This window comes from Scomber scombrus, chromosome 23 (assembly GCF_963691925.1).
Source record: "Scomber scombrus chromosome 23, fScoSco1.1, whole genome shotgun sequence".
Classification (NCBI taxonomy): domain Eukaryota; kingdom Metazoa; phylum Chordata; class Actinopteri; order Scombriformes; family Scombridae; genus Scomber; species Scomber scombrus.
Window position 1 is genome coordinate 18,368,079 of NC_084992.1, and position 26,517 is coordinate 18,394,595.

Consider the following 26,517-nt stretch of genomic DNA (forward strand, 5'->3'; position numbering starts at 1 on the left):
GCGGTTTTTTTTTGGACGGGCATCAATCATCATTATCAGGAAAAATGGAATATTTCTGATCCACGTGCCTCTGTATGTGTGTGTGTGTGTGTGTGTGTGTGTGTGTTTACTGTTATATTTCAGTGTGAGCTGGAAGTTTGCTCTTGTGTTATGCAGAGAAGTGTCAGTGAACTGTGTGCATGAGTTGCTGGTGAGCACATGTACTGTTTGTGAAGGCTGCAGTGGCCTGGTAGGAATGAGGTGAGCTGCTTGGCGTGGCTGTGGCACATTGTTGGCATGACACGACTCTGAGAACACCAGAGTGTAATGAGAGCAGGGGGAATGAGGCTGAAGGTTTTCAGATCTGGATACTTTGCTCTTCAGATGACCTCCAGCTGAGATTGTAACACACGCACATACACACACACATACACGCACACACACACACACACACACACACACACACACACACACACACACACACACACACACACACACACACACACACACACACACACACACACACACACACAATGAAGCACGTTTGCATTCATCTGCACCTGCACTCAACATCTTATTTTGCATCAGGCAATTTTCATTCCAACGGGATTCACCACGTCTTTCACAGTCCAAGCAACCAATGACTGGCAAGCGTCAAGTCAGCATCTTGCGTCTCCCACCTCCAACCCAACCTCATCCTCCTCAATGTCACAAAACCACACAGAACCAGCGCGCTGTCCCTTTAATCAATGCGTAGAGTTTAAATCGCAATATTAACATGCTGAGGACAGTAAAGCCTGCATTAGCATTTTATATGCAATCAATTTGCCGCATGGTTTGTGTGCAGAGCCGAGCGGGACGTGTGTCACATCGAGATGACAGTTTAGGGATACGAGACACACACACACACACTCACACATCCACACACAACAGGGGGAGTCACACACAGCATGAAAGCCTTCTGGCTAGAACCAGAACAAGACATAGAGGCACGCAAAGGCACAGGGAGACCCCTTAACTGCACTGAACAGGTACAAACACACACACAGTGGTGTTTCCATCACTTCAGGGGACTTCCATTTAACCACATGCCTAAATCTGACCCTTACCCTAACCTTAACATAACCGTAAACTAACCTTAACTTAAACCAAGTCTTCACCCTGAAATGAATGATTTACCTAAGGAAACCTGCTTCTTGTCCCCACAACATGACTGTAGAAAACAGATTTATGTCCCAGCAACATGAGAAATACCTGGACCACACACACACACACACACACACACACACACACACACACACACACACACACACACACACACACACACACACACACACACACACACTTGCGCCTCCTGGTAGTATGATCTCTCTCTCAGCTCAACCACAACGTCCCTGACCGGTGTGACACTGTCCAAAAGACAACTCATTAAATCATGTGTGTGTGTGTTCGTGTTTACCCCTCACTGTCCCTCTCTCACACACACTCAACACTTCAAACTCTGCCATCCTGTGATGTGCGAGAATAAACCAGCCTTACGGGAAAAGCCTGTGTGTGCATGCTTTCCTGCTTGCGTCTGTATCTGATTACGTGCTAATTTACTTTGATCACGGTGGCTGTGGCACCCAAGGGTGGTGTAGAATTTACTGACAGGTGCTCCGGACCAACAGATCATCAAGTATTTATGTCTTTTCGTCTTTGACTTAAAAAAAGGTAACATGACAGTATCTTACCGTGCAAACATATTTATTGGAATTATTTCTATTTTTATTTTATTCATTGGCTACAAGTTCATTTAGGTGTGATGGAGAAAAAAAACTATTGCAGCCATTTGACTCAATTTCAGAAACTCACACCATCGTGTCTCCAGCAGTATGCTAATTTCTCAGCCTACAGTATGTCAAGTAATTGTAGGTAATTAGCTACTAGCAGCTGTAAAATGGAACGGTCGGTTAAGTTTAATGAGCCTAAACCTGCCAGACCTTGTTTAGTGGATTACGGAAATAGACTTATTGTAACATATTTTATTTTTATGGGAAATTGATTATAATTGACTAGTCTGTTGTTATATTATATAGTTGTTAAATATGTTATTGGTTGGGATTCAAAAGTTATTAAAAAGTGATAACTAAATATAACTTCAAAAAATTAAGAGGACACCATAGTGATTCCTCTGCTTTTCATGAGGACTGTTTTTCAGTGCAAATTTATCCCAATGAAAACTGTGTACAGTGACTCTCTGTGAAGGCAGACATCTTGGACAAATATCTCAAAACCAGCTGGATATGTGAGAAAATTCAGTTCTTTTTTCTTATTTGGTTGAACTGCGCCTTTATGGTCCTTACATTTTAACCGAGTATTTGTTTAGGAGCTGGACTAAGGTTTCCACTAGTGATACAAATATAATTTAGCCACTATGTCTCTTCTCTGAACTTGCCATTCTCAGGTTGTCTTCTTTAATGTTAGTGGGATTAAATATCATTAATATACTTCATTTTTATTATTTTAAACCAGTGCTTAAAAGACTACCATCATTTAGGTGGAAGAAAATCAAATGCCAACCATACACATACCAAAAGTCTAAGGATCCCACAGTTATTTTCTGGGAAATACTGTCATATCATTTCACTTTACACCAATCATACTGTGCAAACTCGCTATTTTACACTGATCTGTCTCTTTCAGCCTCTCTCTTTTCTTTGTCATCACCTCTTCTTCCATTCGTTCTCTCGCTGTCTTCCCCCTGCTCGCCTCCTTCTTTAAATACATGTGGAGCACTTAAACATGCATGCTTGCATTTACTGTACATAAAGTGCCGCAACCAAGTCAGTACATGAATAACACTGAATAATGTAAATATGCGTGAGTCTATAGATGAGCAGAAGCAAGCGTGTCATCCATATAGAAACATACTGTATTATGTTACTGTATAGACATTGAACAGATGCAACATTTCAGGCATTGACATAATGCACATACATGCACACAATCTACATATACAAATGCAAACACTTCCTGTATTGTTTTGGTAAGCAATGTGTCAAATCATACAGACAAGCATGCAGTTTACATTCACAGTAGCTCACTGGCTGCGCACACACATACACACACATACAGGGTGATGATAAAGGAGGACAGGGTGCACACAGAGCTGTGATCTATACTGTATCAACCCCCTCTGGGCATGGAGTTTGCTTTCAAAAGCACATGTATAGATGTTGACTCTGGACCTACAGCGCATGCATGCGTTTTTTGTGAGGATTTGGCTAGCGTTTGCTCCCTTTGAAAAATATACAATATACAAGCCAGATACACAGTCAATTCCCAAGTGTGTGTGTGTGTGTGTGTGTGTGTGTGTTAGCAGGGCACCACCTTACTGATTGCAGCACCTTATCTACCTGTGTGTTGTTCCCCTGTGGTACACAAGCACAGGTGCGTGACGCGTCCTTCACTTTAATGTGCCATCAATCTGTATAGCTGGAGACAAGCCAAAGCGCAACCTCCTCAGTCCCTTGCACACACACACACACACACACACACACACACACACACACACACACACACACACACACACACACACACACACACACACACACACACACACACACACACACACACACACACACACAGAGCCTCACACATATGTACACGTACTCCAGAAATGTCTGCTGTGCTCTGGTAAGAGATCGTGCGTGCTGATGAGAGCAGAACTTTCTCAAAAACCGGGGCTATACCTCTCTCATTAAATTATCCATCATGCAATTAAATTTAAATTCTGCAGAGAGGGAGGGAGGGTAAGATAGAAATAGACAGAGATAGAAAGCACTCTTAGCCATTCATTAAGTCTACCATTAAGTCTTGAAATCTTATTAAACAAGCGAACAAATGGAGTGCTGATATATCAGTGCTATTAAACCTTTTTCCAAGGCGACAATATCATGAAATAATAACTCCATTAACATCAAGATAAAGTTTCCGGATTGCTATTGGGAAAAAAATTATATTTTCTCAAAAAACAAATGAAGAATTTAATCCACTACAACCCAAAATAATTTTCCTATCTATTGATAACACAGGTCCAACTGCAAAAATATATCAATTTTTATTCTGAATCTTAATCCATTCAATTTTCCCCCAGCCCAAAAATCCTATCTTTTATCATATGTAGATATGCACTGTATAGGTCAACTAGCGGGCCAAGGAGAGACGCCTTTTTGTAGTCTGGTATCAAATCTTACAATACATTTTTTATAGTGCAGCCAAACACACTATGACCTAAGAGGCTTCATCTGGTCATGATTTCATAATGATAACTAAAGAAGACAGTCAACATTGTCCTTGGACACCATCACTGAGTTTTTGGCAACACTGACAAAGTTGATATTGCAAATGGCTGCCCATCTCAACATCCGTTAGAAAAAGAGCTAAGTAAGCATGTGTTCTGAGTCATTTTTCTGTCCACCTGATATATGTGTATATATTTGGCTCCACAGCTGCTAAATGCTGTGCTTTGTTCATAAACGATTCACCAACAGAGTACAGTGGGTTTTTTTTAGAGCCTTATTGTAGAAAAGGACATAATGAGAGCTGAGAGAGTCAATCAAAATTGTGAAGTTGTGGCGCAGAAAATCAAAACATTGAGCTGAAAGCTGGTGAAAGGCTGTGAAGAGCTGATGGAAACTGAAGGATTGTTGCATAATCATTCTCATGAAAATATTCATTAGTGTAGTTTAAATAACTGTAACTTTACGTGTTAATTACAACAGGTAATCTGTGACTTGCAGTTATATATTTGCGATATTTTTTCATGAATTCCTGTTACAGTGAGCTGTGAACATTTACTTGCTTCTTGATGCTCAGAAGTTGACAGATCCTACTTATCTTCAAGACAAAAGTCCCATAGATTGCTTGGTGAAACAGTTAAAATAATTTTCATCCCTTTACATCAAATTGTGAAGTGCACGGTTTTCATGGCAGATGTGTGGATCACAGCAGCACCAGGCAGCTAAAGGGCAGGGCAGAGGCAGGGAGAGTTGAGATGTCGAGAGCCCCTTAAGGCTGTTGGGCCATGAAGGACAGCCATTCACAGATATTTATCATCATTATTTTTCAACCATTTCAGCTTTATTAGACGTTTTGAAGTGGTAAGTGATGGGACGGAGCGGCGGTTGGGCGCTTCCATTCAGCAAAAGGTCACAAGACGGATTCCAAGCCGTGATGCCTGTCTATGACGATGACTCATATCTACAGAACATATATCGCTCTCTCCTTTAATTCATGTTCCGTGCGCAAATGGATATATTAACATATGTATTCATGTGTAGTGTGTTTCATGTAATCTACTTAAAGACATGCTGAGATGGAGCGGAGAAGCATTAAATCCTTATAATGAAACCAGACCATATAACTTATTCATCTCATTCTTCATCACAAATTCAAGTCACACTCTTAAATCAAGGCTCACAATTTCAACAGATCAGATTTTAACCTTAAGACGTCAGTATTTAAATTTAAATACAATGCAGTATATTTGAGGTGAAACATACAAATGTTGCTGTAAAAAATGGCACACAACTCTTGGCTAGACTATGGAAGCGTGCTGATAAAGATGAGATGACAGGTACGTAGCTGAAATTGAATTTGACAGAGAACAAGCTGGATTCAGAGAGCTGAATCAAAATTAGAGAGCTCCATCACACATTCATACATGCTACGGTGTTTGATATGTGTGATTCCATTGTAAGTACACCACTCGCCTCACGCTCCAGCTGGAGTCCCTGAGATAAACTCTGCCTGCCCACATCGAGCAGCGATCAGCCCTCTGCCAAAGCCTCAGCTGCTCGCTCCCAGGAACATGGACTCTGTGGCCGGACGCCATCTTAGCACCCTGGCATCGAGAGAGCCAGGGAGAGAGTTCTGTTTAATCTATTGCTGGTGTCCATCAGTCGTTTTCTTGAAGGTGTCCTTCACCATTTGTCTCTACTTCAGATATTATGATAATTCAGTCCAAAAAAAATTCAGTATATAAGAAAATGGAAGCATCAGAATTCAGCCCTCTAAAATGTTTTATATTAGTCTGAAACTCTTCATAGGGCCAGTACCATGTTGATGGTTATGTCTAGGGCTTACTCTTAAAGTGATACTGATACCAATTGAGTACTTAATTCGATACCCATCACACATTTTGTGCACTTGCTTTTATCCGGTGTAACAGGCGTGTAGTGTAGTCACTGTAGTGTAGCACTGTAGTGCGTTAACTCAAATTCACCACGACTTCACCTCCACAGACGGGTTGTAGCTGCTGTGGCAGTGGGCTAATTACACGTCGCATTAAATCGAATAGCACTTACGTTAATTGGCTGTGAGCAAGTCCAAACAAATAGTCCTTTTTTTCCAGCTCTTGGAGCAAAAAGGATCGATTGCACATATCGTTTGATGGGAGATGTTTCGATGCTACTTGGTATCGATTTATTTCGGTCGATAGCTTAAAGGTATCGAGTACTGATACCCAGCCCTAGTTATGTCTTTAAGGTTAAAAATATATTTTTATTTAGGTTCTGTGCTACACTGTAATTTAAAGGCATACTTGGTCTGAATGGTCCTAATACACATATATGAAGTTTCCCAATGACTTAAGAATCCAGTTTAATTCTTGTGTGATTTTTAGCCAAGCTAGCAGTGTGTTAGTCCACTGAAATAACTATAGGATTGATTTCAATGAAATTTGACACAGACATTCATGGTTCCAAGACCATGGTGATGATAACTCTGGTGAATACTATGGACAAATACCAGCAAAACTGATGACATTTACATCCCCATGTTAAAAGATGACGAACATGATTAACATTATACCTGCTAAAAATCAGCATGCCGACATTAGTATGTAGCCCACTGTGCCTTTAACTCCATCCTCACTGAGAAGCTATACAGTAATATTGTGAGCAGCACTGGCATTTTTTCGAGGATTTCAAAAAATGAGCAACATCACAGCCTGCGTAGGTGTATGTTTATGAACTGTGACTAAATGAAGAGGCTGATGGAGAATTAAATTACTTAGTTTTCTGAGGCAAAACATTGTTATGAAGCGGCATGTTGTAAAATTGTTTGTACATTATATAATTAGTTTTTCCTATCATGTTACCTGATCTTCTAGTTGTTTATCATACATTTATCAGTAAGGAATCTGTAGTATACTATATGCGTGGCAGATTAACACCTGAATGCGGTGTGATGTGATGTAAAATGCCAATAACAGACTGTGTAGCTGTGTGTGACTTCGGTGCAAAGACGGGTATCTCTCACGCAAGGTGGAATGTTTCTTTGTGCCACAATTGTCATTGCTAGTTTTGTTTCAAATGATTATGAATGCATTTATATTTAATCACACATTATCAAACAAGCAGCAAGCAGAATAAGAAATGTCTGTAGTGAAGCATCCACCCTCCCACCTCTCTCTCTCTCTCTCTCTCTCTCTCTCTCTCTCTCTCTCTATATATCTCTCTCTGGGACTCAAAGTGAATTGGGAGATTGTGTGATTAGAGCAGACAAGGAAAGACTCAAAGTCTGACCTCTAGCTAAAGGTAAGTATGAGAAAAGAGAAGGAGGAGGATGAAGAGATAAAGTAAGAAATAAGCGGGAGTCAGGAGGTCTAGAGAAGAGAGAGACATGAGTATCTGTAAATGATATGATATTATGCTGGATTGTGTTTTTAATCATCTTCCATTAATGTGAAGAGAAGGCTGAGAGAGGGATCTTGCATATGTTTGATCACTTTTAAGCATCATTTCAGTAAACATGAATCTGAGCATTTCATGAAAGTGCATTTCGGTTGGAGCTTGCCATGTCTGGATTTCGAAGGTGTCTCTTTTACAAAGCGGGAGTCTGTGGAGGGTATATCGACTTTTTGTCAGGTCTCGTTGAGCCGGAGAGAGTTTTGGAGGGCTTTAACTTTAAACAGCTGTGATATCAGGACATCTCTGTTTGGCTTTTGGAAAAAGCACACTCAGTGGCAGAAAGTGTCTGAACGTTTGCTTCTAATAATCACACGCCCATTTCAACCTACTGTACTGTGCTGTATACGTACTGTTGAAAGGGTGGGAAGTGCTATTTGCACCATTTCATAGTAAATGACAGCCATTATCCATCTGTGTCAGTTTGCAAGCCTTCAGCTGCTAGTTCTATTTAGAAATCACATGAAAGTGTGCCAAGTATTGTTTGTGCAAACCTGTCTCTGTGTATGTGAATATTTGTGTAGGTATACAAAGAAAAAATACAGCTTAATACATCAATAACTACAAAATCCTGCTGGTTTAGTTATCATACTTAATAACTTCAATCCATGATTACTGTTAGTAGCAGCAGGTGCAGTTTAATACTGCATGTTCCAGACCTCTGGGGGCAGCAAACACTCATTTAGCAGCTCTACTTTGTCAGAAATATAACAGAAGAGCGACCAAGCGGCAACCTCCAGGGCTGAAAAATGAAGCCATTGGGAAGGCAATGGTGGTAATAGCAGCCTCCGTCACTAACAATAAAAACTGCTCTATATATACTAGCAGAGAGGTAATTTTGGAATGTAAATACACTGAATGGCTGTCAGTGAAAGAATGCTGATCATAAGTAGTATCAAAAAGCGCAGTTTGACTTTTTCAAAACCTTGAGGATTATAAACAAGTTTCTTGTAATTCAAATCAATTCAAGTTCAGATTTTAAGAGAGATATTTTTGGCAGCATTGCACAGAATGAAAGGAAAGTAAAACAACCTTCACACTGGTAGTTTTAGAGGTCTTAATTTCTTCAATTTGTTAAAAACGCTTCAAGGACTCTGCAGGAGCCAAGGAGACAGACAGAAGGAAGAAATGGAGGTGTGAAGGGAAGAAGGTAAGGAAGGAGTAGGTGCACAGATATATCTTGGAGAGCCAGAGAGAGAGAGAGAGAGAGATGGACAGATAGGGAAGAGGAAGCAAGAACTAAAAGCAGCTCTAAAATGACGAGGAAGAGATGGCGCGATAGAGAGATGGAAGGATAAAGAGGAGAAGAGGTAGGTGGGCGGAAGGAAGCAAGGAGGGAGGTAAGAGGGTCAGGAGCGGCAGGGAGAGATGGACTGATAGAGCGGAGAAGGAGAGAGAGAAGGGAAAGATAAAGACTAGCCTGGGAAAGGATGGAGCTACCAGCAGCGCTCAATTATATCAAGAAAAGGTGGTGGTGGTGGTGGGGGGGGGGTGATGAGGAGGAAGAGGGAAAGATAAAGAGTCAAAGGAAAAGAATGAATAGAGGCTGAAGTCGATTCATGACTCTCATAGGAACCTTCATCAGATAATTTAGTCTGAAAAATACCAGTAATTCAATGAGTGTGTGTGTGTGTGTGTGTGTGTGTATACATGTGTGTCTAATGAAGAAGAGGATTTCAGTGCTGGGTAGGAGACACACACATATAGGTAGTGTGTGAGAAAGGTTTGTATTTAAATATGTACATATGGTACTGTGTGTGTGTGTGTGTGTGTAGCTAAGCTGAGATTGGAGTCTGGGGGGCAGCGCCGGTGCTTTAGAAGAAGATAAGCAGACATAATTAAGAGGCCATTAATAAATTTGTTAATGAGCACTCCATGTAAGAGAGAGGGAGTGAGAGAAAGAGAGAGAAGGAGGGGGGGGGGGTCATGTTTAATCGTGCATGTATGTGTGTGTGGAAGAGAGGGAAACAGTCACTTTGTGTGTGTGTCTCATATTGAATATCAGGCATATCTGCTGGCTGAGATAAGTTATCATTATGAGATATGTCCTGCCTGTGACACATACACACTGTCATCTCCGCTCCATTTGCATAAAGAGGGCTTTTAGCGATGCCCTTGTACCCTCAATGACAGTATCTCTGCATTAGTCAATGCGCGCACACACACTCATGCACACACATTTCCACACAGACACACATACACGCTTGCACATAAATGCATTATGTATTAATTGCTTAACATATAGCCATGTTTAAATAAAATGATTCATTTAAATTTATTCCAAGTAGCCGACAACACTAAATACAAAAATGAACCTGGAAACATGAACCAACATAACAGTAATAAAGAGATGTCTGTTAACAGGAATGACTCAATGCTGCATTGACTTATAGAAACTTACAGTGAGATTTGATCATTAAGAGCATTTTTTCTGATATTGATATACAATGCAATGTAGCAAATGTGCAAAATCACCTATTGACATATTGATTGGAGCATTCCTGACCTTGGGGATACAAATGTATCTGTGTATCTATGAAAGATTCTAAACTCAAAGTTTACTTGCTTGCTTTTTCCAGATTGTTCAACTTAAATGTCTTCAGAGGATGGAACTTGCCTCGGTGCCATCATGTGACTCAAGTATGAAACTTAATTTTAGGGGGCGTCCTTGTTTCCATGCTTTAGACATGTAATGACACAAAGCAAGTCCCCTTAGGTGGCGAAGACTATGGAATACAATCGAAAGCTCTGGAAACAGCTAGTGATTGAATCTTGAATTAAATTGACGTACACCAAATAAAACTGCATATTAAACAAGAACTGCTCTGAATCAGTCATTTGGACCACCGATCCAATATCATATAATCAGAATATGATTCCACTGATAAATACTTTACTATTGAAAGTCAAGCTTAAAGTTCTTTACTCACCACAGAAAGGAGAACATTTCTTTTACCTTGTGCTAAGAGTTTTAATGTGAAAGATTAAATTATCACACGGTCCTAGGTTAGATGCTTCCTGACAAAACATTAGCCGATATAATGTCACCTGAATGGAAATGATTTCTAGCTTGTGTGTGTTGGGATTGATTGAAAATGTCCCGTAGTCAAAATGGCAGCAGTAATCTATGTCATCTGAGTTTGAGGTCATAGGTATTGAGCTGAATCTATAATTTAATGAGACATTTTAAAACCACTCTTGGCACATACACATTTGGATACCAGTGTTCTAATTTTATGGCCCTATCCGATTTGTCTCTAGATAGTAAACAGGACACTGGGTGGAACTTTAGGACAGCCAGCAAATACAAAATAGTATCAAGGAAAAAGTATGTCAGGATTGATCAACTTTGTCAAGTAATGTAATAAAGGGTCAAACAGCTGATGAAAAAAGTCAAAAAATACATAGAAAGAAAATATTAAGGTATGTTAACATTTTAATGTGGTTTGGATGGTCCTTGGTGCCATTTATGAGCAGTATAAAAGCTTAATTAATCACACAAAATCAAGATTCCGGTTGTATTTATTCCTAAAATCAGCCCAACAAACAGATTTATAGATTATATATGGATTCAAAATGGCCAGAAAATGCAGCATGGAAGTAATACATATAGGGTAGTCCTCCTTCTACATGTCAAGGTAAAGTGAACACTCAAGCCTTAGACACAGCAGCTTCAAATATTAACCAGCTCACACACACACACACATACACACACACCCCGAGGGTCGTGTTCCGTTATGCGAGGCTTTCAGCGGAAGTATAAATGTTAGATTAATGTCAGTCAGGGAGCTGGGGGCGGGGGTGGGGGTCCTTGTGTCAGAAAAGGATGTGACATAGAATGTTTAAGTATGTGCGCGCGGATCACAGGTTATATTTGAGCACGTGTAAAGTTCAGCAAGTGAAGCGCCGGGAATGAAGGTTGCGTGCGGCGAGTCGCTCGGGGAAACTATGGGAAGTAAGAAAGAAACAGAGTTCGCTGCTGTGAAGTTATTCTCCCTCCGTGGAGAGAGATTAACCCAAACTACGGTATGTTAGTGGACTTGTGGCATGTGCAGAGATGAGGCGGAACTCGTGCTGCTTTCTACTGTGTTATATATGCAGCGGCTGCCATTTGAGTATGGTGTTTTATCATGAAAATTGCTTTTAACCCCTATGGAGTAAAACGCCTAGAAAGCTGTCCACAGGTTAACATATAAGACTCAAAATGTCATTTATACTTGCAGGGGAAATAGATATAACACTGAAATTACGTTTCCTTAGGTGGATGCTGATTTAAAAGGTACTGGCATTCAATTTAAGAATACTCACAGGTTGTTCTTATAGCCTCGGACGTTCGAGCACTGCTTTCTGGGAGCTTGAAGCCACAGCGCCCAGACTGTAATCTGTAATGTCAACATGATGTACAGCCTGGAGGTTGTCCACTGACAATGACTTTGTGGACTCACACAATGTTTGTCTGAATTTATACATCCGAACAGGCTTTTTGCTGTGGTATTGTAATCGATCCAAAACCAGAGGTACTTTTCATCTCCTGCACAGCACTGCCAGAGTCATCCTGTCCAATTCCCTGACAGTGTTGAATGAATAAATATACATGCTAAATGTATCTTGGAAACCTCCCCATATGCATATAATATACATGTCATTATTTTCCAGCATGCAATAATGGTTGTAGAAAAGGAGACAGTTGCTGTGAGAGTGGCTTTATGAGTGCCAGCCTGCATATGTAATCTGTTTTTACCTGCGTGTATTTATTCACCAGCTGACTTGCAGTACAATTTTAGCCATAAAAGAACCTGGCCTACCTTCTTCTATTGGTGGACAACTATTTGTATAAATTTAGATGCTGGGCAGTTACATCATTGAATACAACAGATAAGATGTGGACATGGTTAAAGGAAAACTACAGTTTAGAAGAACTTTATTGGTTCGGTTGTGATAACATCGTACGCAAGAAAGTACATTACTGAATATTACTCAGAACGCAGGGACCAACGAGGAAAAAACCCAAAGCAGTTAAGGAACAAGCCACCAAATATAGCAAATTAGCTTTGAAGGTAAACCGAAGGTGAACGCACCTGTAATTGTAGTTGTAATCCCTCATTGCACAGGAACTGAGCAAAAACCTCATCTATTGCAAATATATTAGGTGAAAATTGAACCAGGATGTCATTTGTGAACTGTGGTGGATGAACAATTTTATAGTTTCTTTTTGGTTATAAAAAAGAGAAACTCAGCAATGAACTTGCTGAGTACAAGGTTGTCATAACTGGTACAAATGATGACCAGAGCTACAAAAATACAACTGTAGAGAAAGTATTCTTGAGATGAAACATGAATTTTGTGTTTCTATTATACTGTCTTGTTACAGTAGATAACCTCAGAATTGAGTCAGTTGCTTGTTGTCAACACACAATTAGCCTGGTAGTTATTTAATAGAAGCTATCATTTTTCCACTGCCTTAGAAAGAAATGAAAATATTGTCAGTGATACCAGCCAATGGTTTCTGAAGGGACATTCTGGAGCTTGATGTTTGTCTCTAATCATTTTTCAACTGCTGTAGCCAGAAACCCAGATTTTGTCGAAAGTAAGCTAGCTTGGGTAAAGTTTGGGGATGTAACAACAACCATGGCTAAGTGTGATAGCATGACAGACTTGTTAACCTATTCTACAGACAAAAACATGAACATAAAACCTGAGCAGATACCTCTTAGCTTTGAAATGTACAATAATGCCAAAATCCCCTTAAAATAGCAATGCTATTTAAGCTAACAGCTAGACAACATTGGCGGTAAAATTAGCTACCTGGATTTGACTTTGCTCAAAGGTTGAAGGTTTTCATTGCAAAACAAGAGTTCTTTTGGTGCATGTAGCCACTAAAGATAACTAAGGCTCTTTTATCTTGGTTTCATATGTAGCCATGCTGTTACTTTTCACTATATTGGCCAGATTAGCATGTTCAGGTTAACTCACCTGACTCTTCTCAAGCTACAGTAGCTTTTTGGAGTAGAAGCTAGGGACTAATCCACTTACTTTTACTTGAGCAATGGAATTATGTTAATTCTAACCCGTATTTTAAATTTTTATAAGCTATTTTTGTGTAAATCTGATTCTTTAGTCCTCTTCCATGGTGTACCAGATGTGTTTGCTGGGCAATTTTCGACATAACTGCAAAGCGTTTTTTCCCCCCCTTTTTAAATTGAAGTGTTTAATATCCTTTCCATTTCCACATTTCTCAGCCGCTCTGCTCTCAATCCCTCTGCAGCCTAAAGGGGCTTTGACTTAGCTGTAATTACAAAAACCTTACTCCCACACCCGCAGCAATTAGATAGACAAAATGGCTGAGGATTCCCCTCCGCTGCCGCCTCCTGCTCGCCTCACCTTTCCTCCAATTAAACCAAAGAGAGGGGAAATAAGAGAGCTAGGCAACATGGGAAAGCTGATCACTTTATTGAAAACCTGCCTTTATGCCTCACCCCTCTCCTCTCTACCCCTCTAGAAGCCATTATTTATGTACACAGAAAATCTCCAGGGACCCGAGAAGGAAGCAATTAGTCCTGTTTTGCCTCCCTGTTGCATGACAGTAATGATCGGCCTGACGATAGTCATTATATCCTTACATGTTGGTTCACAAGTTGTTTGCCAGATCGTTTGCATACTACTCCTTATACAGCAGTTGAGTTGTCCACTGAAGAGCCTTCTGAGGATTTTGGAAGATGATGTTAAGTAAGCTCCAGTTAAGCCACCCTGCTGGGAAGATGCTCTTCTGAAGTGTCCTTGAGTGTCCTTCAGAAAGACAGGAGCATGCTGCTATTGACCTTAATCTCGGACATTGCTGGAGAGTGGTCGAGTGGCTCAGTGAAGTGTCACATTGGCTCAAGAGTTTTTAGCTGTTCAATTATTAAATGTTATTTTACAGTTTCACAATTTTAGATTAAAAAAAGATATCCAGTATAATCTTTAAGGCTGTATACAATATTGCCTTTATATTTGGTTACGTTTAATGTATAATATAATACATATGTATATATATATATATTGATGCATTTTTTAAAGGGATAGTTCAGATTCAGTGTATTACCTACAGTAGATAGGGGTTGGCACACTCCTGGTTCGGAGAAGCAGACAGAAGTACCAGCACGGACACCAAGCAATATATTGCTGTGAACAGGGACAACAATGTAATTTAGTCATGTAATAAAGGCCCACTGAGAAAAAACAATACACATCGGTATATGCTATATTTAGAATATTTTCACTGCTTTACCTTGCTGTCAGACATCCAATTTTCATACCATAGAACTTTCATATTCCCCCACATGCCCTGCACTGTATTACACTGCCGATCAGCTGTTTATTATTTTAGGTATGCCTTTACTTAGTTGGCTAAAACACATTTTGCTGCTCTACCCATCCACAGCAGTGCCACTACTCCTGTCTGCTTCTCCAAACTGGGAGCGTGCCGACCCCCGTCTACTGCAGTTAATACACTGACTATGGATAATTACCTCATACAGCCAAACTTCCAAAAAAATCCGAACTATCCCTTCAAACCTCTGACTCCTGTCCTGATGTGTGCGCTGGTCTGTGTCTAACAGCCTCAGCCAGCAGGCTCAGACATTACAGCATGTAGAGCAGTGTTGATGCTGAGTCTCTTTGATTGTAAGACTTCACTTCATCACGGAAGCAATGGAGTGTGTACATGTGTGTACCTGTGTATATGAAAGCCGAATGCTAATTTTTTAGCACAATATGCATGTAGAAAGCATAGCAATGCATGCTCATAACAGAATTTAATTTGATCTGCACCTGAACACCTCAGTAAATCACCTACTCAACTGCTCTAAACTCTTTCAGAAAATACAGTCAGTTACTTTCATCCTCTTGGCTTAATGCAGCACCCTCCCCTCAACTCAATTCAACTCTGTACGGTGTGAGTTTTATCACACGGTTTTGTACCCTCAAAGGCAACCCGCTCTGCTGCAGTGTAATGGAGATACACGACGGCAATAAATGAATCACTAGCAGCGAGGCAGACAAGCTGACCCGCCGACTGAGATGGAGAAGAGAGGTAGTAAAGGTACGACTGGGAGAAGAAGGGAAAAAAAAAACAACAGATGGACAGATGTAGGAAGAGGAGATCACCGGGCCGGCTGGAGATGATGGGGTTGCCCGGATGGGTTTTTAAGGGAAGGCCCGTCTCTGAACGCATAAAGGGAATTATCCCCGTCCAGTTCAATAAAGCAGCTTGTATAATTAGAGTGCAGTTTACTAGCTGTGGGGAAATTGAATCCCTCAGAAGCAGGGAGAGAACGTAGCAAGTAAGAGAAGGAGGTAGATAAGCAGGTGAACAAAGAGGAAATTATAAAGAGAGGAAGAGAAGGAAAGAGAGCTTACTGTAGCTTCACCTTTTCTATTATCTCTGCGCTGCAAATTAGACTCAGAGGCACCGGAGCTACTGTACAAACTGTGTGTGTTTGTGGGTTTTCTCTTGTTTGCTGTGATTAGCTGCAGCAGGTTTTTAAAAAAAAAACCCTGAAACGCTCTGTTAGGATAACCCCATTTCAACGGTTCAATTTCAGCCGACGAAAAATGGGAACGATGCGACAATGGCCAGTGACAATTTGACTTCCCCTTCCAGCCCAAGGTGTCATCTCAGGACATTCCGGTTGGCTCTTTTGTCACGTTTATTGTCGGGTTCGCCGCCGTTCGGTGTCTCCAATCAAAGAGCGATTGTGCTGGATGGGGAACAGCTGCTTCAATGAGATCAGGAAAATAATTAGGAGTAACATTTTGTGAACTGCGTGGCATTTCAGTTGATTGCAGCGCTGCCAACGAGAACATAGGGGAATGAGGATGTACTGCTGTATGAGCTTATGCATATGTGTGGTGTGTGTGTGTGTGTGTTTTGGTATGGGGGCATGAATGAATTGAGGACAGACTGGAGGAGAGAGTCTCTGCAAATCAGTTTAATTAAAGAGTACCGATGCATGAGATTAGATAGGGAGCCTATGGTGTAAAGGATATGATTACACAGTGAGAGAGACACAGATTGGAGATAGAGAGAAAGAGAGAGAACGGGAAGAAAGAGTTATAAAATGATGTGGCGACAGAGATTCGGGAGAGAACACGAGTCACATCACCGCCGACTCCTTTGGTAGTTGTTGCCGGGGGCGATGCAACAGCACGCCGGTCCCACGGTGCTCCTTAGGTTTCCCAAACACCCAGTGTGTTTCCTGTCTTGACGATGTGGTGGTACCCCCTTGACAGTGTGTGTGTGTGTGGGTGAAACATCACATTGCGGCCTGTCTGTCGCCGAGCGCCTAATTAGTAGTGTCATCTAGAATCTGGTGACAAGATGCAACACAACTGCCGCGGGACACACACACAAACACACACACACACTTCTGTATGTCCTGTGTCCTTGTTGGCGAGCACGCCAACTCCCGTGTCGCACTCTCTGAGGACAAAGATTCTCACAGCCACGGGCGACTCTTTAATGTCATGAAATAAAGAACGCGTGCTTCACGGCCAGTTTACATTCAAGTCATTCTGAGCCGATCGTGTTTCGGGCTGGAGAGTTTCTAACTAAGTCTTTGAGATTGGATTTACAGTCTCTGCTGCTTGTGTTTGCATTACTCTTCATGGAGTGTCAGACTGATGATTCCCAGCAGACTATTTACACCAGTGTCAGGTTAAGTTGTAAATAACAGAAAGATACACTATATTAACCGGTAGAGACTCTTGCAAACCCACACCATCATGTAAAACAAACAAACAAAAGATTACTCAAAACGACACAAAGAAAGAATAGTTACACATTTTTTGTCAAACACTTACGCTTATTTGGTCAGAGTTACATGAAAAGATCAATGTATCTTATGTCTGTTTGCTAAATATGAGCTACAGCCAACTTCCCATTAGCTTAGCATAGCATAAAGCTGGCTAAAGTGGCTCTGTATGAAAGCCGCTCACTCTCACAAAGATAGGAATAGCTAGTTCCGCATTTTGGGTAATACACTTACTTGCTTATTTGTTGGGAGTTATGTGAAAAGATCAATGTGGCTTATGTCTGTTTGCTAAATATGAGTTACAGCCAACTGCCCATTAGCTTAGTTTAGCATGAACTTGGCTAACCTGGCTCTGTAAATCTGCCCACTAGCATGTTTTTAAGGCCTTACAAAGTTTTTGAACATGTTTCTTACCTTGTAAAACATTTTCAAATACTTTTTTTTGTATAATTTTCAGTCAGTCTGAAATGTTCGCAGAAGACTTGCGGTCTTCTTGGCGTTCCTTTAATCAATGTGGAATTATGTGAAAGTATAGTAAGCAACATCATTGCCCTTCTTGCTTAAAAGTTTTATTTACCTTCATTTCCTGCAGTTCGACGTGCTGAGAATCTCTTTAGAATGACTTTAAACTTACTTCAAACAAGTTTATTGCTCAAAATGTAGACATAGGATAAGCTCAAACATGATTTATTACCCCAAATCCTATCTAAAGTTTTGAAACTCAGCTATGAAATATGAGTTTCAAAACATTTGCTGTGAGCTGAAAAGAGGACTTGGGGATACCTCTGACAAAATCAGGGAGGGAAACGGTAACTTTGAGGTAATTTAATCTCAAGCAATGCTCCAAAAGTGGCTTATATTGGACTGATTACCAATTAGATGCTCTTGTCATCGTCTACTAACTTTGCCTGTCATTTGCTGCTTGACTGGTAGAGTGCAGTGGGTTTATCAGGGCTTTATAACTGAACACAGCTGCCTGCTTTAGGTGTGAGCAAGGTTGATTAGAGCAGAGAAGTTGCAGACCGTTAAACCGAAACAATGAGCTAAAACAGGCTAAAAGGCACCACGGATATCAGAAGAACCGCAGAGTTGGGTGATAATTGTCTTTGGGTTTGTCACCATCACAATCATATATAATCCATTGTTAATATAAACATTTGCATTATTGCTTATTGCTCCCTACAGAAAGACTTTGGTGATTAGATGCATTACAAGCATCTTTTGGCAGAAAAGATTAGATGAAGGAAGTGTGGTTAAAGCTTAAATGACAAAGAAGATCAGATAAAGACAAATCATGAAAAGCTTAATTTTGTGTGCTATCATGAAAAAAGACCATGAAATGATGAAGTGTTTCAACCAAGGAGAGGGTTAATGTGTCAATATCTGTCTGATTTATCACACCACATCCCTCAATCTATACCAGTGTTCAATTAGTAGATGAAAACACCACAGTGTAAATGACATAAGGCTGTAAAGTATTAGTTAGGCACGACTTGAGGAAATAAAATCATACAGTTTTATAGTTCCATGGCTGTTGATTGCCTCATTTGGGAGCTGACGCTGACATAAAACGAATGAAAAAAGGGGAGACGGAAGGGTTTGAGGGAAAGGGAGGAGGAAGAGTGAGGCAGATAAAAGGCGAGGCAAAGTTTGTTTCTTTTTACGACTCCTGACACTCGTTAGACGGGTTTTTTTGGTATCTTGTGTGTGTGTGTGTGTGTGTGTGAGCGAATGAGACAGAGATAGGGAGGGAGGTGTACGTACAGCGGGAGAGCCTGATTAGCATTGTGCTCCATGTTCCACTGCTGTGGCATTGAGAGAGAAAGAGAGAGCAAGGTGGAGAATGAGAGAGAGAGAGAGAGAGAGGGATGAAGGAGGCAGAAGTGCTGGCTCAGCGCTGTGCCAACGTTAAAAAAAGAGGAGAAGAGAGGAGAAGAAAGGAGAAAGGAGGTGAGAGGTGTTCGTTCCATATGTTTAGAGATGAATGAGAGGAGAGAACTGTGTGGGAAAAAGAGAAGCAATTAGGCTCTTCTCCTCTTTCTTACACTGTTTAAAGTCTCTCATACACTGTGTGTGATTTTGGGCTCTAACAGATTAAAGCTGACAATATTGAAAGGTGACTAAAACCCGTTAGCGCAAACCAACCAACCCAGATACAGCATGTAATTCACCAGACATTCATCATACACTCTGACATGCTTTATAATTAAGATGGCACAGTCTGACACACAGATTGGGATTTTATGAGGCCCATCTTGCGCAATGTGACATGTAATTGACCTGTAGGTTATAGGGCTTTAACACGCTTCCTGTCTGTTCTCTCTCTCACTCTGAAACCCATTTCTCTCTCGATTTCAGTTTCCACTGACAAAAAACAACAAAATATTTAAAAACAGGTCACAAAAATTATACTTTAATTTGTAAAATAGTCTCAGAAATGTAATTTAAAAATGTAATTGTTATTAAACATTACTCAAACTGGAGTAAACTGTACATTTATCAGGGACTATTTCTATTTGCGGATTAATACACATTTGGTGCTCTACTGAGTATCTACAGCAGGATAGTGCGCGTGTGGGATTGACTGAAATAAACTTCATTAACCATGTCAAACGGTGTAACTGTGGCTCATTGACATGTTTTAAATCGTTTTCGGACAACGGCAGAGCTCCATTGGGATTGATTGACAATAAGCGCATTAAAGATTAACGCCTTATCCTTTAACAAAGACCCAAAAAAAAGACATGCTTGTATGTATTCATAACATACATAACATACTCTAATAGATTAAAAAGAAAAGCTAATTAAAAAAAACAAAAACTCACCCTCTTCCCACTGGTTAGGACACATTCACACAAACACACACTGTAATATGAGTCACAAAGTGGACCTATATTATCATAATTAGTGTGTTACATCAGCCAGTACAGAGATCCCCTTTTATTATAATTGCATGGGGTTGGGGGCAAGAGTTGTCTGGTTTTATGGAAAGTGTTTTAATGATTTAACTAAATAAAAGAAAGTAATACAGCAACACAACACGACCCAATGATATCTGATATTCATTTCATTTAAAAACCACCACACTTAGAGCTGTGAAGTGTTTCTGATAATAATGTGAAAGCAAATTGATTCCTCCTACTCCTCCTCCTCCTCCTATCAGCGACTCTGGACAGGATCCAAGTGAAGAATTGAGCAAAGAGTCTTTCGGGATTGTTCAAATTCGTCAAGTCATTGTCGATTCACCCTTCCCTCCAGCCCATTATCCATCTGCTCTCACACGCACACACACACACACACACACGCACCATCTCTTCTTGAGGATGAAAAGCCCACCTGTGTGTATGTGTGTGTGTTTGCAGGGAGACAGCAATTGGTCATTAACTAATGCACGGTGGGAGAGCGTGTCCGCCGCTGCCGGCCTCGCCGAGGTCAAAGGTCACTGACGCAAAAGCACACCAACCCCTTGCCGGTCTGGCTCTGCCTCATCCATCTCTGTCAGAGTGTCAGCCAAGAACAAACACAAATACACACACACACAAACACACACACATACATACACACACACACACACACACACACACACACACACACACACACACACACACACACACACACACACACACACACACACACACACACACACACAAATAAATGCATAGAGACACACGTAGGTATTCTCAGGTGGATACATAAACATGCAGGCTGTCACTGCCAGACATGCACACAAACATGTACACAAACATGTACACGAGGTACTGCCTATACTCACACGCGCACACACGCACACACACACACACACACACACACACACACACACACACACACACACACACACACACACAAACAAACACTCAAACACAGATGGAGCATCTTCAAAACATCTGGTATCAGTTTCACCTGAATTTTTGTGTGAACTCTAAGGGGAGACAATTGAGAGAGAGTGACAGCAGCATGACCTTTTTTTTTTTTGTTATGACCTATGAATGTGCATGAGTGTGTGTGTGTGTGTATATACAAACAACTGAGGAGTACCAGTATCTTCAACTGCACACAAACACACACAAGACAAATCACACACATAAATGAATGGAAATAGCACATTCTGAGGATGTGTAAGCAGCATATAGATATCAATAAATAGTTTATAACACACAAAAACACAGTATAATGTGAGCAGCACATTTGTATGTGTTCATTAATGCATTTGTTTACAGTTATGAATTATCTATAAGTGTTACCAGTCTACCATTTCCATATAATACAATAAAACATAGCACTTGATATCACTCCTTGTAATGTTTATTGACTTTAAAAACAAAGTTATGACATCAGTTTCCTATCAATTTAAAAAACAGCGACATAAAGGGAGAGAATGTGTGTAGTGAAGTTCAGAAGCATACTGTGAGTCTTTAGTCTGCTTTTACACTTTGGCGTGTCTCTTTTACATCCGTCCATTAGATACATTTAAACAATAGCTGAATGTTTAGTTCCTGAATTTAATCTCAAGTTTTTAGATCTGTTTGTACAAAACCAGCTTCAGTCACCAAACTTTCAGCACTGCCAATATCTGCAACTCACATATATTTCACTGTATAGCTGACATTAAATCATACAAGGGCTACACTTACAATGTGGCCAGAGTTTTAAACTTTGAGAATTTGGCCAATTTGTGTCTTTTAGTATAATTCCTTTGCTTTTTCCATGTGTGATATTTATTCCCTCCACTTGTGCATTGCCATGAGTTATGGCATAATATGCTTTAAGTGTCATCTAGAGAGCATCTATAGGCAGGAAATTGGCTTGTATTTGCCTCTAATGGCTCTTAAGGGAATCTTCCTATTTATCTCCGTATAGGTCAGCACTTACCCAAGAAGAGGAGAAATATAAGGCGGCGTTAAAAAGAGAGGGAGATGTGATGCGTCGTTAAGAGGGGAAAGGCAGGAAGAAAAAGCGATAAACCGAGACAGAAGAGAGAAAGAAGATGAGGGTTTTTCCCTGCAAAAAAGAGATGTTAGGGATGAAGAGAGAGAGAGAGAGAAAAAAGGTGTGTGGGTGGAAAAGTTTGGTTCCTGGCCATTGACTCTTTTCAGTGTTACAACACCAGGGCCGTTGGTGATTGATCTCTCCGCTCGCCTCCCGCCCTCCTCTCTCCCTCCGTGATCGCCCTCCACTCCTTCGCCTCTTGCTGATTCACTCACTCGCTTTCATCCCCTCCCTCCGCAAATGTTTTTCGCACAGTTTATCTCCATCCCTCCCTACCTTTTACCCTCTACTCCTCTTCCTCCTCCTCCTCCTCTTCTGTTGTCCTTCCTCCCTCCTTTCTTGTCTACATTTCCTCCTTTCACCTCCTTCCACCCTTACTGCTTTCTTTCCTCCTCAGGTTCCCTCTCTTTAATTTTTCTTCATTCTATCATCTATCCATCCTTGCACTGCACCTACTCTCCTTCTCCTTTAACTTCCTCTCACTATAACATATTATTTCCTCCTCCTAATCCCTTCCTCTATTTCTACTCTTCACCTCCTCTTTGTCATTCATGACCTCCTATTCCTTCCTTCCTCCATCCTCCTCCAACACCTCCTTCTGTCCTTCTCCCTTCCCCCTTTCTGTTCTTTCTTCAGCCATACACTCCTTTCCTTCCTTGTCCATCCACTCCCTTTCCTCTCTTCCTCCTCTATGTCTCTTCGTCCTTCCTCCTCTTCCTCCTCCTCCTCCCCCTCAGGTGATATCAGGTCCTGGCCTGGGTCCACACTGGGTGGGTGGGGTCTCCCTGCTGATCGTTACTGTAATTAACATCAGTAAAGAAGGGTCCTGGGATAGTGAAAACCTCTGCACTGGCTGACTCACACTGCTCTCTATCTCTGTCTCTTTCTCCTTTGATCAGGCCTCTACAGTGTTCTGTTGCAACACGAGCTTCCTAAGGTAAAGATATAATGCTGAAACGCTGACTTATTTCACATCTTTGTTCTGTTTTATTTTTATACCTGTGTCCCCAGAACACGATCAGCTTTGTGCTGATTTGCACACAGAAAGCAGAAGTCCAGACACCAATCCACCAGATTCTGTAAACCACTGCAAACTCTTAACATCTGTCTTTCGGAAAAAGTTGAGCATGTTCATGGACCCTCATCAACCTCAAATACTTGCAACTCCCTCTTTTTCTATGCTAGAATATAACTTGGCCCCAAAATCTGCTTTCAATTTTATTAAACACATTAATTACAGGATATGTGACATATGAGCACAAAATTAACTTAAAAAAAAGCATTACATCTAGGTTTTGACACAGAGATCAAATGTAACCCACCTTTTGGCTCTTATCATGTCAGTTGATCCAGAGATTTAGTTATGCTTACTCCCAATTTTCAATAAACTAGCACCCCCACCAGCTGACGCACAGTAATTCTGGATGTTTTGGGGCCCTGGGGAAGTTTCCCATTTTGCCCCGATGGTAATACAGCCTTGCTTGGGGTTTGCTATCTGTATTCTAAGCTAAATGACTATTGCTTACTATTAGAATCCTTATTCATTTTAACTTTTTTTTTTTTGTTCTTCTCAACAACATAGCTGTAAAAAAAAAAGTGGTTTGCCCCTCCCTCAATATTTTCATATTTTCCACTTGACTGACCTTAGTCTATTGAGCTGTTGACTTTTAACCTGCAACAGCCTAAAAAACTAATAAAAAAACATTACCTTGAATGTCGTGAACCGCTTCAGGTGCTGTTGAGCATGGTTAACATTGTCCTCAAGAGCAAAATACAAGAGCACTGCTCATCTCTCTCTAAAATAACCCATGGTTATATTTTCCTGACATAGATATCTTGCTGTTGTGTAAATAATAATTTGTAGTTTGACTGAAACAAAGCAAAAAGTAGTGGGACATTGTTACAGCACTTCAGAACCTAAAACCCTAGCCAAAAGCAAGGGGCAGGACCTGGTGCCGGAAGGGTTGTAAACATAAACTGTGGGAGCTAGCATGGCTAACATGCTAACACCAGCAGTCCAAGAAGTAGCAAATTCAACTGAATTATTATTGTTAAATTATATAAATACAAATGATAGTATATTTTATTAAACATTTAACCCTCATTGACCTCTATAACTGTCCTCAGTGCGGTCAAACAGCAGTGAACTCAGGGTAAAGTGAAAAGGGCGGCTTTGCCAATGCTAGCTAATGTTGTGTTGGTTCCACAAGCTAAATCCAATCTTTAGGGATGGGGTTAGGGGAGGGATGGCTGGACATGACCATGACGGTTCCTTCATTTTAATTAAGTCGTTTCTTTACCCAAATCACAATCCTCCACTAACCATAACTCAATCATTTTGTGCCTAAATGTCACCAAATCTCAACCAGACCATAAAATAGTTTTGGGAAGGCACTGACAGATGATGTCATTGTGCTAATAGATCATAAAATGCTATTATGGGTCCTTTTTGAAGGCTGCGACACACAACTTTGTCTCTGTTCAGTTTGGAGGTTCATCTGAAGAGTTGGATTTCAGGAGCTGTTAAGTTCAGGCTTCAGTGTGTCTCATAATGTTTTGTGCTTCTGTTCTCTCTCTATCTTCCCCTTTCTATCTTTCTTTCTCTCTTTGACATTTCCTCTCTCTTTCTTTCCTTGGTTTCTTTCTCTGTCTCTATGATCTTATGCAGTATTTTTTCCTCTTACTCATTGTTCCCTCTCTGATCCAGGTTCTGCTGTCTCACTGGGTCTCTATCTCTTTCAGTCATTCCTTTGCTCCTTCTTTCTCTCCGTCTCCATGTATCTGTGTGTTTGCCTATTACAAACACAACAACCCCCAAGGGTATCTTTCCTTTTTGCTTTCCTAAAGTGTCACACACCTCCCTCCTTCCCTCCCTCCCCGCACCTCAGCTCCTTTCTTGATTTATGCCCTCTGTCTTTGTCACACTCTTTCTCCCTCTCATCCCATTTCTATCTTGTTCTTTATCCCTTTTCCTTATCTTATGCTCTCTCACTCATTCTCTCTAACAGCTGCTTTTGTTTCTTTCTCTCTCTCTCTCTCTGACTTAATCATTAGGCCATTCATTTAAGCTTTAAATCATTAAGCTTTAGAGCACAGACTGAAAAAGTTCACCCATTGCTTTTCTAATTAATCCACGACGTCTCCCTCTCCCTAACCTATAAGTGTGTGTGTATGTGTGTGTCGCACCACTTCTGGTTTGAGTGGTTTCTTGTTCCCAATCAACATTTTTTCCAGCATGTGCTCATGGACCAATGTGTGATTATTCAGGTGTGTTTACTTTGACATTGTAAAAGTCTCATTACTGTACAGTGCAGGATTTATGTTCAAGCAGCAGTGCAAGAAGTTTGCCCTATTGGCAGCAAAACCAGGAGGTATGAGTGCGGAGGTCGGGGTGGTGAATGGTAATGGTTTTCTTTTTAAACCCAAACTATAATCTTTTACCAACCTCTGCGTAACCTTGCCTTGCTGTGCCTTAATCATTATCTTGGTGGGTATTGCAGAAATAAATCAATACAAATACCTAATTTACTGTAAAGGAAAATCCCACGTTATTCCTACTCGACTCTTTTCATGGTTTTGGCTCTCAATCCTGTTCATAATAGTAACATTGTAGTCACTGTGTCAATTCATGAGATCTCAGAACATACATACAGGTTATAAACAAATGTGTTCAAGATAATATGATGTAGCATGGTGGCTTGTTTACAACCTGTCTCTTGTCCTGTCATAGCGATGTCACTATATTATCATATCTCAGCCATTGCTTTGGTTAACACAATATTATCATAACCAATTAAAAGTTAGTCCAAAATAGATAATATAATTTATAATAAACTGAAATGATCCTTTAAAAGTGCTAAAAATTGAACAGAATTTGGGGTTTTGCAGAATTGTCCATTGTCACAGAGCAGAGCAACGTACAACAAAATGAGCAGTGTCATCAGGGCAGTACAGTACAAAAAGTGCAAACTGAAGACAAGAACAAGACATTTCATATAACTGAATAAGTGACCCCCCCCCCCTCTCAC

The 26,517-nt window shown here is 40.6% G+C and overlaps 1 protein-coding gene across 1 annotated transcript in view; it reads left to right on the forward strand.

The window, feature by feature from the left end:
- The window catches only part of fgf11a (fibroblast growth factor 11a), an 80,717-nt gene that overhangs the window by 6,928 nt on the left and 47,272 nt on the right, over positions 1-26,517 (forward strand). The gene's annotated exons all lie outside the window — the stretch shown is intronic.